The 13,092-nt window shown below is 43.1% G+C and overlaps 1 long non-coding RNA gene across 2 annotated transcripts; it reads left to right on the top strand.

The window, feature by feature from the left end:
• The first annotated feature begins 635 nt into the window (after positions 1–635).
• LOC119384994 (uncharacterized) lies at positions 636–7,369 on the top strand. Of its 2 annotated transcripts, none has more exons than XR_007415359.1 (4): positions 636–739; positions 806–877; positions 3,495–3,577; positions 6,266–7,369. It is a non-coding gene; the product is annotated as an uncharacterized LOC119384994 (long non-coding RNA). The 2 variants fall into 2 exon arrangements; XR_005182031.2 differs by having other exon boundaries at positions 3,492–3,577.
• Positions 7,370–13,092: the final 5,723 nt, after the last annotated feature.

Raw genomic sequence — 13,092 nt, 5'->3', positions numbered from 1 at the left:
CTTGTTGTCAAAAGGCCCCGGTTTTCGACGTGCTTTTGTTTTGCACACGCACGGACGTGCACACTTAGCCAGCCGTAAAGACAGCAGCTGTTACTCTTAGCAGTAATTAAGACGTACCACTCGTGTACAGATGCTGTATATTTTTAAACAGCAAAAGCGCAGTAGTAGTAGTAGTATTAACAACCGATCAGACGCGGTTGACGCGTTGCGGCCGCCCGATTGTACACTGAAGTACAGGCGCGCGTCCGAGAAAGAAGTGGTGAACAAGCTATGGCCTCCAAGATTGCGCGCCGGCGTATCAGAGGCCATGAACAGGGAGATGCAGTCGACGGAAGTGGAAGGGAGAGAGAGTTGCCGCAACTCAGTTCAAGGATTCAAATCGCCCGCTGAGCGAGAGAGCCAATCAGTTCAAACCGAAGAACGCGCACGCGCAGAGACGTCAGTGAACACGTGACGTTTTCAAACGGGTTCCGTTGAAAGGCTCCCTGCGCTCGCTGCGAACGAAGTGATGTTTCGCGCATCTATTTTTACCGTGTTTATCAATATTACGTGCGGTTATCGTTGTTGAATGAACACGTACTACTTACATCGCGTGTCGGGACGTTCGGGTCGTTGTTTGACATGGAATCGACGGTGGCGATGCGTCGTCGTGGCACCAACCAACGGACGCGAGCTTTGAACAAGAGCGCAAGCGCGGACCGTTTGACGAGACAGTCGCCGCAGCGGATACAACACCTCGGTGAGTTCAAGAATGTTACCAAATTGCGTTACTGAGTTACCTTAGTGTATGAAAACTTTTATACAGGTAAGAGTGCCTGGGCGGGCGGCCAGTTACCACAGAAGGGATGCTGCGCAAGAGCAAGGGCCTGCTAAAAAAGTATGCATTGTGCTAGTATCGCTGCTTTCTGTGCTCTTCGTTATACCTTTCTATGGAGCGGTTGCCGTGTGCGTTGATTACAGTTGAAAACAAGCTGAAGAATGCGCGTTCCATTACGGGATTCTGTGCTCCTGCCACGCACGCCTTGTGTTGTTGAGCCGTTATAACTTGGCTGCACGAGATCGTCGCTTGGAGCGACTTGCACATTGCCTTGTCGCCGTAAAAGTGGGTCCGCTTTTAAACATACTGGTCGTTCCACACCCTTTCTGTGGTGTAAATGCAATTGAAGTTATAGTTCCATAAGCATAGGTATAATGAATTAACTTGCAAAGGTAGACGGGGACGCAGGTAGGAAGACACAATGCTGTCATGCACACGCTATACTGCTCAGAGCATATGTCTCTGGTTGCGTCGGCGTCTATCGTGCTGCGTCGTTTTTGCAAGTAATTAGCGCAGTTGCCTTCTGGCTACGCAAGGTCGCGGCTCGTAGCACCTAGATGTGTGCTGGATGCCCATTGAAGCAATGCATTTGTCTGAATCACGCTATGGATACTGGTAGTAACAGGAAGTACACACATCAAGTCGCACAGCATGCATGTAGTGTGTGTGTTTTCTTTTTGGACATTACATATTTTTTATAAACGTTGTGTGACAGTCACGCTCCTGTCATTTTCGCTCATGAACTTGAAGTCGAGGCGGAAATACTTTGCCGCAAGCAAAATTACATTTACGCTATTAATTAACAACTCGTTCATCCACTTTTTAATTATTGAGGGAGGTATTTTATATTAAAAAGATATAGTGTGTGCCAAGTTGTGGCATGCCGTTTTTTTTTTTTTTGAAATCGCGTGAGTTGTACGTTATCCGAGATATTCAACTTCCAATTTTAAGGTTGATATCGAAACTGGGCGCGGGACACGCGGCGTGTCTGAACTGCACGTGACAAGGAAGGGACGACATTTCAAGCAAAACTTGGTATGCGCTAAATTGTCATGCACCACAACTTTCTAATATAAACAACTGCACTCAAGTCAGCAATTAAAAAGTAGGTAATGAGTGCTTGATATTTAGTGTCAGTTCAATTAAGCTTATTAAGCAAGTACATGCTCTTTTTGTTGCTGTGTTTGTGTGATAAAAATTGGGTCAGATATCTGACATGCCATTTCATATTTTCTTTGATGAACCATACACGTTCTACTACAAATTCTTGTAACAGGGAATGGCACCATTGCAAAAGCTTCTTATCCCAAATGGTAAATGGTTTAGGCTGTGCTGGTGCATTGAAACACTACTTGATTGTGTTGTACTGTATAGTCCTTGTTTTCCTTGGTGCTTTGCTAAAGAAAGAGGAAATTGAAAGGGGGTTCTTATTTGCAGGATGTACAACTAAGATCTAGCATTCAGTGAAACTGGTGACAATGCTGCTTTAGTTTATGAAGTAGTTAATTAGAGAATGCAATTTCTGATATCTGTATATGTGTTTGCAGATCACAGTGAGGTTACTGGTTCTCAGGCGTGATTACAGCACTGAGAAATTGAACAAACTAAAAAAGAATGGAATAGATCAAGGGGCTCAGTTTTTTTGTTCGACAAAACCTGATGAAGCCAAGGGAGTTATAGGGGAGATTATTCGTAGTTTTTAAAAGTAGTGTAGTAATTATGACATAAAGAGGAATAAATGTAGACAAAAATACAAACATTCTGCTGCCAGGGCCTGAACCTACAACAAAGTGTTGCATCTCATACTCCACCACTCTAGCTACGACATAGTCGTTCTCTCATCCACCCCACTGGGCACTTCTGTGTGTGTAATCCCGGCAGTGCCACACCAGCATTCGTAGTCATGCTGGTGTCGCATAGCCCGTGAAATCTACGAGCTGGTAGCTGATCAATAAACTGTCATGAGCTACCTGAGGGCATAAAGTTTGCTGGCACGAGGCCCTCGCTATTAAAGAACAAAAGAACGGGAGTGGATCAAGGGCTCATTAAATTGAACAGGCACTTCTAGTGTAAAGGACCAGGTCTGCACATGAATGAACTTTAGTACAGCAAGGATAGTTGTTTCAGAGAGAGGAAAATTGGGCATGTTGCTAAAGCACTGCCCAAGATTTAATGAAAGTAAGAACAGCAGAGGACAGAAAAACTGACACAGTGCTCAATCTTTTCTGTCCCGTCTGGCATTCTTGCTCTTTTACTGAATCTTAAGCTTTTTTGAAATCTCCACATTCATGATGTCATACAATAAATGGGCTCATTGTCATCCATTCTGCAAATTGAGCACACGTATATTTATTTAATATTTTGATGGGAGTGCTCCTCGAGTTTTCTTGTGTTCAAATTACCTATATGGCAAGCTGTATATCTCACCCTTTTGTAATACACAATTGTAGCAAAATTTGACAACTAATGCAAATTACAATTATTTGCAGTGACCCACTGCTACTCTAATACTTGTTCTTAATGCATCCTGGGCCTATTTTCGAGGACAATTTTGGTATATAATGATATGCCTGTGTTAAGCCATCATGCTTAATATTACTACTTGTGTACTGTAAGGACTCTTTGTGCACAAGTTGACGGAACTTTTTGCGGTATCTGTTATGCATGTATCCAGCAGCTCAAGAGACTGAAGTGGTGGACAGCTTGCTGTGAAAGATGGAAGCGTTCTTCCTGCAAGTCTGGACAAGGCCATATTAAATGGTATTTATTTGTTTCCATCAATACAAATTGACCGTTTAGACCCTTTCAATTGAGAGACCTATTGCTCCTATATTGTGAGCAACTCCAAGACAGGAAACAATATGTAATAGCAAGTGCATGTCATATACATGTTCCACTTGGCCATTCATGCTTGTGGCCACCTGCTTCTGGTAGGATGTGCTGAAAAAATATGTTGTCAGCTACCTGCACAGCGCCATAGCAGGATATCTCACTGTTTGAGGAAACTTGGGACATCTATGCGAGGCAGAATTAACAAATTGATTTTCAGAGTTTCATGATAAAGTAAAACTTGGTAAAACAAGTTGTAAGGTATGCATGCTTGTGTGTTAGAGTGCCGTCTTTGGCATTGTATTTGCCCTAACAAAGTTGTGCCAATGAACTGGCAGCGGACTATGGCATTCAAGTATTATTCTTTACGTTTATGTGCAAAACAGCAACAACGAAGAGCAAGACTGGTAGAGCACAGCCAGAGTGCTGACTACGAACTGAATGTTATTAGTAAAATCCAGCCATATATTGCAGTTTCAAAAAGTAATTTTCACAGAGGAAAGGAAGAAAGGGACACATCAGGTGTCTTATCATTGAGTGATGTTAATTCCGCTGCCATATCTATTAATGGCGTGCTGACTATCTTGTCACCAGATGAAGCAAATTTTTGCATGCACGCTCCTTGTACTGTAATGCTCAGTGACTTCCATATTCTTTTTTACATTGTTTGGCCCCTGCCACGGTGGTCTAGTGGTTATGGCGCCCGAAGTTTGCGGGATCGAATCCCGGTCGCGGCGGCTGCATTTTTGATGGAGGCGAAAATGTTTGAGGCCCGTGTACTTAGATTTAGGTGCACGTTAAAGAACCCCAGGTGTTCGAAATTTCCGGAGTCCTCCACTATGGCATCTCTCATAATCATATCGTGGTTTTGGGTCATAAAACCCCTGATATTATTACATTGTTTGCGCATTCCATAGCTTGGTCGTTAACATTGTCCCGTCTGCTGTTTAAGACTTCACTACAAGCTAATAGGATATTGTATTCCAGATGAGTTATTCGATGTCTTGTGTGATTGGTGGTCCCCTTATATTTGCATGTGATGTTTGGTGCTTGTTTGCCGGTAAGCACCTAGCCCATTTATAACACGCCGTCAATCAACTTCGCCGCTAAGTTAGGGAAAACGTGTTTAACTTTTTTCTTCATGCTGACTAAATCAAACAGCTCTGAACAGGCGTTTGATGTCTGCTATTTTTCGGTTCTTACAAACTGTGACATGTACCTTGGAATACCACTGTGAAACTGTTCAACTCTTTCGTGATTTCTTACTTCAAAAGGAGCATTTGGTTGTCGCAGACTGCTTGTCAGTAAGTGTGGGTTTATAGTTATAAAAAAATATTCTTACAAGTATATCCCACAGTGAGTATGCCACTTTTGAAACAGAACATTTCTTATAGCTGTTGTGTTCTGCAGGCTTTAGTCTAACCAGCTTGCATAACTGCAGTAAAGCCAAAGTAAAATGGTGTTCTGAAGTTTGAAAACACACTTCATTGTCAGCCGTGTTATTAGGTTTGTTTGTAGAGAAGCCTATGAAGAGTAATTATGACATACAAAATGCACTTAACAGCATATCAGCTTGTACGATGCAAATTAAATTGAAGCTACTCTTAATTCTTGTGGCGTGGTGGAATTTTGTTTAGGAGCAATGAAAATATGCTACACGATACGAACTTCCAAAAGCTGTTTGCATCTCACTTGGGTAAACAGACAAAATTACTTCAAAATGTCTCGTAGTTTTTGTAAGTTTTCTTAGTAAACATATTGTTACTCAGTAGGCAAAGTTAAATAAGAGAGTTGGGCTAGTTTGTGTGATTGCTTTAGCTGTGACATATCTCCTAACGCCTATGCGGAACAGGAAAATGAAGAGTGAAGGGGCAGAGGCAGCTCAATCTTTTTGGCAGCTCAACTGCCAGAGAGCACTAGGCTTCAGCTGACGAAATTGAAACAATCAGACATGCAAGGAAGTCACTTTACGTGTAAGCAAATCCACTGAGCAATGCACTCTATTTATTTGACTGTTAAAACTAAAAACGTAACTCGTGTTTTTAACTAGATAAGTGGGCTCTGACTGCTCTCTAGACAGACAGGCAGTAAGACTGCTGCATTTTCATGGCTGGTGATAAATATGTAAGCGTGCCATTTTTGAACTCGCTGGGCAAGAAGTGGCATATCTTAAGAAGCTTAGCAACAGTGACTTCTGTCGCCAGTGAAACTTTTTTTGCTGGCCTGCTTAAATGATATTCTGGCACACTTGTTGGATCATTTGTTTGTCCATTGGGGATACTCTGGGTTTGCGAATGAATTTAAGCAGTTGAAGGCAAGAGCTCTGCCCTGTCTCTCCTCTTATGTTTGTTATATGTCTAGCTGAAAATTATGTTGCAGCCAAAGTGGTAAAGTATGGCTCACACCTTTGACATAGAAGGTATTCATAAAGCTCTGGCACAGCGTGCTTTTCGTTCTTGCCCTCTTTTGCATTTTTACTGGGGAACGCAATGTGCTGGTCATGCACTGCAGTCATACCCATACAGAACTAATCAAATAATTTCATCGTGACGTGTGCAAAGATTGTTATATTTTTCTAGTGGAACTTTTAGTTATAAGTGCCCTGTCCTTCTGTCGCAGGCTTCATCTGTCACAAATCGCTGGCCACGAATGTAAAGAATACCTTGGCCCCACTTCTGTCGAGGGAACCGAAGTTGCCTGAACAGATGAAGAGGGGTGGTGCTACCAATAGTGAACGACTGTGATTTTATAATGTGCAAGTGTATGAAAAATCTCGTTACACTAATTTAACGTTAATTGCATTCACTAGTCAAGTGTCAATATTGTAATGTGTAAGTTTATGCACAGTTGCATTAAGTGAGCGCTCATTCAAGCTTCAAGTTCGCAATCATATATTTTGGTGGTATTCATAGGGCACACATTCCACTTTAAATTGTGATCTGCTCCTTTACTGAGGGTGCATGCAGGTCCTTGAAACGATTGAAAACCCTTGAAAAAGTAAAAGTACATTTTTAAAGCCCTGAAACCCTTGGAATTTCTTAGCATATAGTGTCCAATATTGACAATACTAATTTCTTTCGGTGTTCTGTAAACATTTGTCTAGCAAACTGAGGGAACATGTCATGCTCAGTGATGATTCGGCTACTGTGTTTACCTTGCTTGCATCACTGCTTTACCGATCATTCATTTCGTTTCCGCAACTGTCGGTCCGCCTTCTCCCCCTTTCTCTTGATTTGGCTTCTTGGGACTCGACTTCACTGGAAACTTCCAGCGCTTATGCTAGTTTCTCTTCTTCTATAGCCAGCTCACTACTTGTGATAGATCTTCTAGCTCAACAAACATCCACTGTCCTATAATGCAGGCAAAATGTGAAAAAAAAGTTGATGCTTTGTGCTAGAAACCAAGTACTTCTGACTAAAGCTGATGGCACTGCTGCTCAGGCTTAGTGATTGACTCCCATGTAGTGATTGTTATTGATCTTTTTTGTAGGCAAGAACCTTGACTTTGTATGTAGAGGATATTTGCTAAGTTGATTGCTCTGCTGGCATACATCCAATTCGCACTTGACTCAATTGTTATCAAAGCCCAAAAACAGGAGAAGCATGATGACTGCATGGAGTCAAAAATGTATTCAACGATCGAATTGTAAAAATTGGGGATAAAATTTTGAAGCGGTCATTACTATTTTGTTGTTTAGCAGGTCAGTACTCGGAAAAAGTAGAAGTGTCGTACATCACCGTCATAAAACCAAACAGTTTCTCAATGCCTGAAAAAGTGAGACGGGGGAACTGAACAAGATTATTTATCTAATATAAAAGATGTCCCAGCAGCTTCATTAATGCTGTGAATTTTGTGCACAGTAGGAAGCTAATATGATCAGGTAGAGTATCGGACGCATTATCTCAAGGTTGTAGATTTGGTCCCTATCAGCAGCAAGTTGATTTTTCATCCTGTTTCATTCCTTGCCATTTATGTCATAATTACTACTCTACAGTTAAAACCTACAAATTATGTCCTTTATACTTTCCTTGGCTTCATTGTCTCTCGGTTCTGACTTGGCTAAATCCCATTTTTTACTTCAAATGCATAAAGCTCCCCGTATTGTTTTGGAAACTTTGTTAGAGCAGAAAATTGATACTTGTGATGCTGCCTTCCATCCTCCAAGAACCTTCTATAGGAATCCTTGAAGATCCTTGAATTTGGGCTTTGAAACCAGTGTGAGCCCTGTTCACTCCTTCTGCACATTTCTTCCCGTAGTGTGTGTGCCTTGTCAGCAGTGTTTATGCGCTTTTTTACCTTCTGATACTTGTAGTTGTCTAAAATTTATTTATTAAAGTGGTGCTTTACATAGTGTTTAACTTATTTTGTCAACTTGGATGCGGTTTGCACATTACAGTGGGAAGTTCTTGCTATGTCAAACCACAAATACTTAGAAACTTGAACAAAAGTTGTTGCTTAAAAATAAATATTTTACTTAGAAAACTGTTCTCTTCTTTTTTCCCAAGTTACACAGAAACTCGGCTAGTGTCCATTAAAACAAGCTAATAGAGAAGAATAGAAGTTCATGGCAGTGTTAATGTGTTGCTGCTTGGCATGTGCCTTGGTGTTGCCAATCTCGGGTGCAAGTATAAGTGTCGTTTACTCACAGGTGTTTGCACCCTGCAAACACTACCTGAATGGACAAAGGGAGCCATGTACACTGCTAAAATATGACCTGTGTGAATATCTGTTGGTAGAGGAAATACAGATTTGAGTAAGTTTTAAACATTACCTCCTTTGCTGCACCTTACAGCGTGTGAAAAACAAGCAGTGTATTCATAAACGATGATGCTAAAGGTTTTATTCCAGCTGGCAGCAATCTGAATGTATGTTGCGTAATTGAGATTATTGTTGTTTTGAAAGAATGGGCAAATGAAAATGTAGGTACTTATGTACTGCAGGCCAAAGGTGACCTAGCTAGGCCTGCAGTACACATGTACTTACATATACATTTGGCAGTTTTCCCAAATCAAGAATGATCTCAGTCAGGCTATGAGCGTCACCCATGTTTCATTGACCTTTCAGTGTTGAATGTGAAAACCCTATCAACAATGCTTCAATTTGACGTTCACCGTTCTTTCAACGATAAATCAATATTGATTTCCTTAATGGTCGTTCAATTGAAAGTCATGGGCCAAATTTCAATACTGGTCAACAGCTAGCGCAGCGAAATTTCACTTGAACCACAACGTATTTTCAGTTGACATTTCTTTTCCTCTCAATGATAAATCAATGTTGATTTGCATAATGGTCTTTCAATTGAAAGTCGCGGGCCAATTTTCAATACTGGTCAACAGCTACCGCAACGAAATTTCACTTGAACCACAACGTATTTTCAATTGACGTTTCTTTTCCTCTCAATGATAAATCAATGTTGATTTGCGTAATGGTCTTTCAATTGAAAGTCGCGGGCCAATTTTCAATACTGGTCAATAGCTTGCTCAACGGTTTTTCTATTGATCCACAATGCATTTTCAATTGACGTTTCTTTTCCTCTCAACGATATATCGATGTTGATTTACAACATGGTCTTTCAATTGAAAGTCGCGGGCCAATTTTCAATACTGGTCAACAGTTTTCTCAACAGTTTTTCTATTGAACCACAATGTATTTTCAGTGCCATCTGTTGACATTGCTCAATAACTTCTCAATGGTTTTTCAATGAGAATTTTTGTAAGGGATGGCTGCTAATGGGAATGAGAGACAGAAGAAGTCGGCTTTTAGCTAACACTTCTACTTCTACTAACGTTTCCTACTGGATCATGCCAATGGCTGCTAATGGGAAATGAGAGACAGAAGAATTCGGCTTTTAGTTAACGCGCACGCTGCGAATTTTTTATTGTTCAACAACGCACAGGAAAAATCTCCCACCGGCACCACCTTGGAGGTCAAAGCGTAAGACTTGTTACGGACTACGACTACTACCACTACGACTACTACGACGACGACGACTACGAGGGACGAACGGGTGCCGCCTTAAGGAGCTTCGCCCCTAAAAAATTGCTGGAGTGGCCATTATTGCGCAAGAGTGAAGCCGTGCCCACCAAAAGATGGCGGCTGCACCCGCCATCTTAGTAGGGGCACGATACACCATCGCCGTTTGGCGAAGGAAAGCGAGCGTTTTCCCCGCTCGCCAGACGAGTTTATTATGGCAACTTTCACGGGTAAGATACTGCTCCAAGTGTGTCTTTGTGTTACTAGTTTTCGTAAATAAGCCCCAAAGTCATGGCAAATTTTATTGGAGATCAATCGCCAATACTCCTCTCGACGGGTTGCTTTTGTCGGCAACAACGATCTTTTATTTTGCAATTAACGCAGTAATTACACTAACAGATAAAAGCCAATTGTTCTCTAAGTAGGCACCACCAGAAAAGAGCATGTTTACGAGCCCTTTGGTGGGCAAAAGCTGGCTTCACTTTCGCTGGCAAGGCATTGCGAGACCTTCCACTCCAGAATTCTTTTTTAAACCTCCTTGGTTTACATCCCACATTGCGCCCCGGAAAGCCGGGGACCACGGTGTAAGAAAAATAATTTAGGTGTGGACACTCCGCCCGACGGCGCGTCCACATAATGTTCGCCTCTTTCCTCCTCTCGGCCCCCATGTCGCAGCGCCTCCCACGCAACCGCGGCCGGCGCATGTACTATAGAAGACGCTGCGTGCGTAGCGTCCGTAACGGCGTTGCGCACGTGAGAAGTCAGCGAGCAGAAAGACTGCTCACGCGCTCTGAGGAAGACGCCGCGCTTTTACGTACTCAACGCTCTTAGGGACGCGTTCGCCGCACGTCGCATTTTTCGGTCGCGAGCACGGTCGCGAGAAACGCGGTATGCGTTCCTTGCTCTAGTTGCTAGCGTGCACGGTTGAAAAAGAATGCAATGAGGTGAAAAAAAAATGAAGAAAAACGCGCGTTCGCCTGGTCGCAATAGGTTTCTTAAGCCCCCATGTCGCAGCGCCCCCCACGAAACTGCGGCCGGCGCATGTATTAAAGGCGAACATTATCTGGACGCGCTCTCCTTCGCAGCGGGCGGAGAGTGTCCACACCTAAATTATTTTTCTTACACCGTGCCGGGGACTAAACGCAGGTCGCTGTGAGAAGCACGTCATTGCTTCATTTTCACTTTTGCGTCCTGTGTGAAGCCTGTTTTCTTTCCGCTCCGCTTTAAGAGTTAAAGGTTCGTCGTTACTGACCAAAATCTTATAATTATCTTAGCAGCGGTGTCACAATCCCCGGTGAAATTTGCCTAGGCGCTCAAGTTTCTTGTCTAAAACCAGCGAGAGAAACAGTTTAATGAAAAGCTGGAGATGTTTGCCTGGATATTCGGCTGGCATGCTACTCTAGGTGCTTGGTGGCGATTATGATATGTACACATACATTATGATATAACACATACCGCCAAACACACGTGGAATACACCGTTTACAAAGTTTCGTCAGGCTCATGGCCCGCAAGAAAGTCAACAGCGCTTTTGTGGTGCGTAGCACACAGGCTTTGCCATGGGCCCAGAATATATAGCAACTCTAAGCACAAGCCCCGTTGAAAATGTAAGGCCGCCTTCCGAGTCTGTCTCTCTAATGCCTCGAGAGAAATCGTCGAGATACCTTTCTCGGGAAAAGATGCGGCGACACTCGTATCGGTACACACTTGGCGCCTCCAGCGATCCCTGTGGACAGATGCTAGTCACCATTATGGACTACTTTACGAGATCGATACATCGTGTGACTTCGATATGCCGCGAGACCTAAACACGCAATAGGAAACATGCATGCACCGCATCAGACTAAACATCGCATACAGCAGCTACTTTAGGAGCAAGATTAAGCTGTCGGACTCACCAATGTGCGTCCAATGTAACGTCCCAGAAGATCTGAATCATGTTCTTTGTGAATGTAACACCACAGACGCAAACGTGCATCTCTACGGTAAAGTTCTTTATAGGAAACACCACTTCTTGAAACATATCTGCAAAGTCATGGTGCGTTAGTGGACCGGTGGCGAGTAAAGCAGCAAGGAGTAAAAAAAAAATTGCTGTGGGAGACACCGGCGAACACTGCATGCTCCGCCCCTCCTCAGGTTTCACGTTAGTGGAGCTGAAACACCCTTCCCTACATGTCCCTTCGCCACATTTTCTTTTTCTTCTCAATCATGTGTAAAAGCGTGTCGATGCTAGGCATTTCACGTTCTTCTGGATTCAAAAGATAGTTCAACCCAACTCTCTTTCTTTTATTTACTCCCAGTAGATGGCAAGAATATGGCGGTTTCTATCTCTCTCTTTCTCTTTTTTTTTTTTTTTTCGTTGTGTGGACTCTTTGCCCAGGCATCTCTGAAGAGCACGTGGCCAGAAAGTATTCTTGGGGGTCACATAAGAAGATAAAATACCGTGAACAGGAAGTGCAACCATTTCTTGCGGTGCTGCTTCCGCCTGTGTGGCCAAAAAGACAGATTGTACCGGAAAGCGTTTCCCATCGCGCTACTTCTTGTGATACCTTTTTTTCCGGAAGAGGCTACGAGTCTGCTTCACGGCAGCATTGATTTTTCTCGCCGACGGGCAATGAAGTGTAAATGTCCTTTTTTTACTGCTACGGCTTCCCATGGGATACCTAAATTGGCATTTCCTGTTAAAGTAGAAAATAAGTGCTGCAGTGAACAAAAGAGACCAGAATGATAAAAGTACAATGCACCAAGGTAACCGAAAGATGACAAGAGGGCGTGAAATGTTCACATGTGGCTGAAAAGATTGACAACACATGCTGTCATTTTTTACTTAGGGCGGACCACGGCACTTTTCGATGCTGCAGTAAGTCATCTATACGCAGGCCAAGAGACGGTTGTAAATTTCGTTTTTATCGCCCCGAAGGAAGGAAACTGAAAGGCAGAAGGCAGGGAGGTTAACCAGGAAAGCACCTGCTTGTCTACCCTACTTTAGAGGATTGAAAAAAGGGAGTAGAAAAAGGGGAAAGGGAGGAGTGAAGGAAAGAAGGAAATTAGCAATAAATGCGCATACGCGTGCGGGTTTGGACCACTAGTCAAAGGCGTGCGCACAAGCCTGCCATCCAAAGCTTCACTGACTTGTAGGCCGACGATCGATGGTGCCGTTGTGCCAGCAGCGCCTTCCCGGAAAGTGGCCAGCTGTGCAGTCGTTACAGAGCGTTGGAAAGAGTTCTGTCCTCGGCAAATGGCAGAGAGTGTCAGCAATTGTTCAGTGTGTTTTTCGGTGTCGCAGACATCGCACGCCGTACTGTCGGTCATTGCAATTAATTTAGCGTATGCATTCGTGAAGGTAAGTCCCAAGGAAATGCCACAGAGAAGTGAAGCTTTGAGGAAATGAAGAATCGTTTGAGGTCGAAGTTTCGGTGAATGGTTCATTTGATGCTCTGAGCTCAGAAAAATACTACAAAAGCGGAGGCAGCG

Source organism: Rhipicephalus sanguineus, chromosome 3 (genome assembly GCF_013339695.2).
Source record: "Rhipicephalus sanguineus isolate Rsan-2018 chromosome 3, BIME_Rsan_1.4, whole genome shotgun sequence".
In the NCBI taxonomy this organism is placed as follows: domain Eukaryota; kingdom Metazoa; phylum Arthropoda; class Arachnida; order Ixodida; family Ixodidae; genus Rhipicephalus; species Rhipicephalus sanguineus.
Note: the sequence above shows the minus strand (reverse complement) of the source record. Positions and strands in the feature narration are given on the sequence as shown.